Source organism: Stegostoma tigrinum, chromosome 50, assembly GCF_030684315.1.
Source record: "Stegostoma tigrinum isolate sSteTig4 chromosome 50, sSteTig4.hap1, whole genome shotgun sequence".
NCBI lineage: Eukaryota > Metazoa > Chordata > Chondrichthyes > Orectolobiformes > Stegostomatidae > Stegostoma > Stegostoma tigrinum.
Window position 1 is genome coordinate 809,582 of NC_081403.1, and position 5,000 is coordinate 814,581.

The 5,000-nt window shown below is 59.3% G+C and overlaps 1 pseudogene; it reads left to right on the forward strand.

Annotated features, from left to right (window-relative positions):
* The first annotated feature begins 3,353 nt into the window (after window positions 1-3,353).
* LOC132207500 (sesquipedalian-1-like) lies at window positions 3,354-4,105 on the forward strand (annotated as a pseudogene).
* Window positions 4,106-5,000: the final 895 nt, after the last annotated feature.

The window sequence follows — 5,000 nt, forward strand, 5'->3', positions numbered from 1 at the left end:
CATGAGAGAGAAAGAGAGAGGGAGAGAGAGAGACTGGGTGTGAGTGAGACAGAAAGAGAGAGAGAGAGAGACTGGGTGTGAGTGAGACAGAAAGAGAGAGAGAGAGCCTGGGTGTGAGTGAGACAGAAAGAGAGAGAGAGAGAGAGACTGGGTGTGAGTGAGACAGAAAGAGAGACAGAGAGAGAGAGACTGGGTGTGAGTGAGACAGAAAGAGAGACAGAGAGAGAGAGACTGGGTGTGAGTGAGACAGAAAGAGAGAGAGAGAGAGAGCCTGGGTGTGAGTGAGACAGAAAGAGAGAGAGAGAGAGAGACTGGGTGTGAGTGAGTGAGAATGAGAGAGAGAGAGAGAGACTGGGTGTGAATGAGACAGAGAGAGAGAGAGACTGGGTGTGAGTGAGACAGAAAGAGAGAGAGAGAGAGAGAGACTGGGTGTGAGTGAGTGAGAGAGAGAGAGCCTGAATGAGTGAGAGAGAGAGAAAGAAAGAAAGACAGAGAGGGATGAGCCAGAGAGAGAGAAAGAGAGTCGGAGTGAGAGAGAGATGGACGGATGGACAAGAGAGAGTGTGGGCTCGTCCCTCTCTCCCTCAGTTAGTCTCTCACCGCTTCTGCTCATCTCATTCTGCCTCATTCTCGCCCTCTCTCCCCTCTATCGATCCCTCTCTCTCCTATTAGTATGTCATTCTGTGTGTGTGCATGTATGTGTGTGTGTGTCTATCGCTGTATATGTGTTTGTCTGTGTGTGTGACAGAGACAGTGTGTGTGAGAGAGTGTGTGTGTGTGTGTTTGTGTGTGCGAGAGAGAGTGTGTGTGTGTGAGAGACAGAGTGTGTGTGAGAGAGAGACAGTGTGTGTGAGAGAGAGAGTGTGTGTGAGAGAGTGTGTGTGTGTGTGTTTGTGTGTGCGAGAGAGAGTGTGTGTGTGAGAGAGAGTGTGTGTGTGTGTGAGAGAGAGTGTGTGTGTGAGAGAGAGAGAGTGTGTGTGTGAGAGAGAGAGAGTGTGTGTGTGAGAGAGAGAGAGTGTGTGAGAGAGAGAGAGTGAGAGAGAGAGTGTGTGTGTGTGAGAGTGTGTGTGTGAGAGAGTGAGAGAGTGAGTGAGTGAGTGAGTGAGTGAGTGAGTGAGTGTGTGTGTGTGTGTGTGTGTGTGTGTGTGTGTGTGTGAGTGTGTATATCACTGTGTCTCGCTCTGTCTGTGTGTATCAATGTGAATCAGGCTTTAGGACCTGCTGGTTGATCCTCGATCTCTCGATCTCAGGGACCAAGCTTCCGCATCGGTTTCGCAGTGGCACTCACCCAGAGCTGGGAGTAAGAGAGAGTGACAGAGACCAGGAGTAAGTGAGGGAGTGGAACTGGGGGCGAGGGGGGGGAGTGAGGCTGGGAGGGACCCTGAAGCAGGAAGTGGGGAGCAAGAGAGAGAGGGACAGAGAGACTGGGAATGAGAGAGAGAGAGAGAGAGAGAGAGAGAGAAAGTGGGAATGAAAGAGAGACAAAGAAAGAGTCTGGGAATGAGAGAGAGAGACTCAGGAGAGAGAGGGACAGAGAGAGAGAGAGAGAGACGCAGGGAGAGAGGGACTCGGGGTGAGAGATAGGGACAGAGTGAGTGACTCGGGGAGATGGAGAGGGACAGAGAGTGAGAGACTCGGGGAGAGGGAGAGGGACAGAGAGAGAGAGATTGAGGGAGAGGGACAGAGAGAGAGAGAGACTTGGGGAGAGGGACAGAGAGAGAGAGACTCAGGGAGAGGGAGAGGGACAGAGAGAGACAGACTCGGGGTGAGGGACAGAGAGAGAGAGAGAGAGACTCGGGGAGAGGGAGAGAGAGAGAGAGAGACTCGGGGAGAGGGAGAGGGACAGAGAGTGAGAGACTCGGGGAGAGGGACAGAGAGAGAGAGACTCGGGGAGAGGGAGAGGGACAGAGAGAGAGAGAGACTCGGGGAGAGGGAGAGGGACAGAGAGTGAGAGACTCGGGGAGAGGGACAGAGAGAGAGAGACTCGGGGAGAGGGAGAGGGACAGAGAGAGGGAGACTCGGGGAGAGGGAGAGGGACAGAGAGAGAGAGAGACTCGGGGAGAGGGAGAGGGACAGAGAGAGAGAGACTCGGGGAGAGGGAGAGGGACAGAGAGAGAGAGACTCGGGGAGAGGGAGAGGGACAGAGAGAGAGAGAGACTCGGGGAGAGGGAGAGGGACAGAGAGAGAGAGACTCAGGGAGAGGGAGAGGGACAGAGAGAGAGAGAGACTCGGGGAGAGGGAGAGGGACAGAGAGAGAGAGGCTCGGGGAGAGGGAGAGGGACAGAGAGAGAGAGAGACTCGGGGAGAGGGACAGAGAGAGAGAGACTCAGGGAGAGGGAGAGGGACAGAGAGAGTGAGGCTCGGGGAGATGGGAAGAGGGAGAGAGTGAGGCTCGGGGAGAGAGTGAAGAATGGTGATGTAATTGTGTGGTTTAATCAGACCAAAACATCTCTCTCTATCTCCACTCTCCCTCTCCCTCTATCTCTCTCCCCCTGTATCTCTCCCTCCCCTCTCTATCTCTCTCTCTCCCCCCGTATTGCTGTCTCTCCCCTTAATCTCTTCCTCCCCCTATATCTCTCTCCCTCCCCTCTGTATCACTCTCTCTCTCTTCTATATCTCCCACCCTCCTCTCTGTATCTCTCTCTCTCTCCCCTCTATCTCTCCCTCCACTCGATCTCTCTCTCTCCCCCCTCTATTCCCCCCTCCCCTCTATCTCTCCCTCCCCTCTATCTCTTTCTCTCCCCCTCTATTCCCCTCTCTCTCCCCCATCCACTTCTCTCCCCTCTATCTCTCCCTCCCCTCGATCTCTCTCTCTCCCCCTCTATTCCCTTCTCTCCCCCATCCCTCTCTCTCCCCTCTATCTCTCCCTCCCCTCTATATCTCCCTCCCTCCCCTCTATATCTCTCTCTCCCCCCCATCCCTCTCTCTTCCCTCTATCTCTCTCTTCCCTCTATCACTCTCTTCCCTCTATCTCTCTCTTCCCTCTATCTCTCTCTTTCCTCTATCTCTCTCTCCCCTCTATCTCTCCGTCCCTTCTATCTCTCTCTCTCCCCTCGATCTCTCTCTCTTCCCCTCTACTCCCCTCTACCTCTCTCTCCCCTGTATCTCTCCCTCCCTCTAATCTCTCTCTCTCTCCCCATCCCTCTCTCCCTCCCCTCTATATCTCCCTCCCTCCCCTCTATATCTCTCTCTCTCCCCCATCCCTCTCTCTTCCCTCTATCTCTCTCTCCCCTCTAGCTCTCTCTCCCTTCTCTATCCCTCCTGTCCCTCTCCCTTCTCTATCCCTCTATCTCCCCTCCCTCCCTCCCTCTGTCACCCGCCCGCCCCTCCCTGCCGTTTTTTACCCCCTCAGACCCACCTCGTGACATCCCCCCAACCCCGGCCCTGGCCACCTGCCAGCAGAGGGGATTCCTGACCCCAGGGCCTTCGAGTGGGGTGTAGGGGGAGGAGAGTTGGGGGCGGTGGTTGGGTGAGCTCGGGCCAGAGTGTGCCATGAAGCTGAACGTGAGGACCCTGGCTGGCTACGGGCGGCGCCCGCTCCCTCCGGACCACCAGGGCTACCTGCTACAGGAGGGCGGGGGCGGCGAGCGGCCCCGGCGCCTCTGGTGCGAGCTGCGGGGCAACCTGCTGTTCTACTACGGGAGGCCGCGCAGCGCCCCTCCCCTGGGCCTGCTGCTCCTGACCGAGGGCTGCTCTGTCGAGCTGTGCGAGGCAGCGGGCGGGGGCTACGGATTCTGCGTGCACCGGGGCATTGTACCCGAGGCGGGCGGGCCCCCCCCCCTGCCGGCTGGCGGCGGAAACCCCGGAGGAGCAGCTGGCCTGGGTGCGGGCCCTCTCCTCCTCCAGCCTGGCCTGCGCCCGACTGGTGCTGGCCGACCTGGAGAGGCGCTACAGGGAGCTGACCAGGCCGGGCGCCGGAGGCCCCGGGGCGGAGGCGTTGGCACTTGGGGACGGGCCAGGCGGTGCTCCACCCTCGGGAGGTTTCCTGGCCCTCCATCGGCGCTACGGGGAGGGGGTGGAGAGGGCGCGGGAGTGCTGGAGGTTGAGGAGGGACGAGGGGGGAGATTGGCAAACAGCCTCGGGACCCCTCATTGACCTGAGCTGAGGGCGGGCACCCGGAATGGAGAGGGGGTGGCACCAGGACCGGGGGGTGGGTGGAATCGCGTCGCTATCAATATCAAACCTCACCCCCCCCCCACCAACCCACCCCTTCGACATTCAATCACTGAACGCCCCTCCCAACCCTCCCAATATCAAAACCCCCCTCCCTATCTCTGTCACCCCCTCCGTCCCCCTACACCCCCTCCCTATCTCTGTCACCCCCTCCGTCCCCCTACACCCCCTCCCTATCTCTGTCACCCCCTCCGTCCCCCTACACCCCCTCCCTATCTCTGTCACCCCCCTCCGTCCCCCTACACCCCCTCCCTATCTCTGTCACCCCCTCCGTCCCCCTACACCCCCTCCCTATCTCTGTCACCCCCTCCGTCCCCCTACACCCCCTCCCTATCTCTGTCACCCCCCTCCGTCCCCCTACACCCCCTCCCTATCTCTGTCACCCCCCTCCGTCCCCCTACACCCCCTCCCTATCTCTGTCACCCCCTCCGTCCCCCTACACCCCCTCCCTATCTCTGTCACCCCCTCCGTCCCCCCTACACCCCCTCCCTATCTCTGTCACCCCCTCCGTCCCCCTACACCCCCTCCCTATCTCTGTCACCCCCTCCGTCCCCCTACACCCCCTCCCTATCTCTGTCACCCCCTCCGTCCCCCTACACCCCCTCCCTATCTCTGTCACCCCCTCCGTCCCCCTACACCCCCTCCCTATCTCTGTCACCCCCTCCGTCCCCCTACACCCCCTCCCTATCTCTGTCACCCCCCTCCGTCCCCCTACACCCCCTCCCTATCTCTGTCACCCCCTCCGTCCCCCTACACCCCCTCCCTATCTCTGTCACCCCCTCCGTCCCCCTACAACCCCCCTCCCTATCTCTGTCACCCCCCTCCGT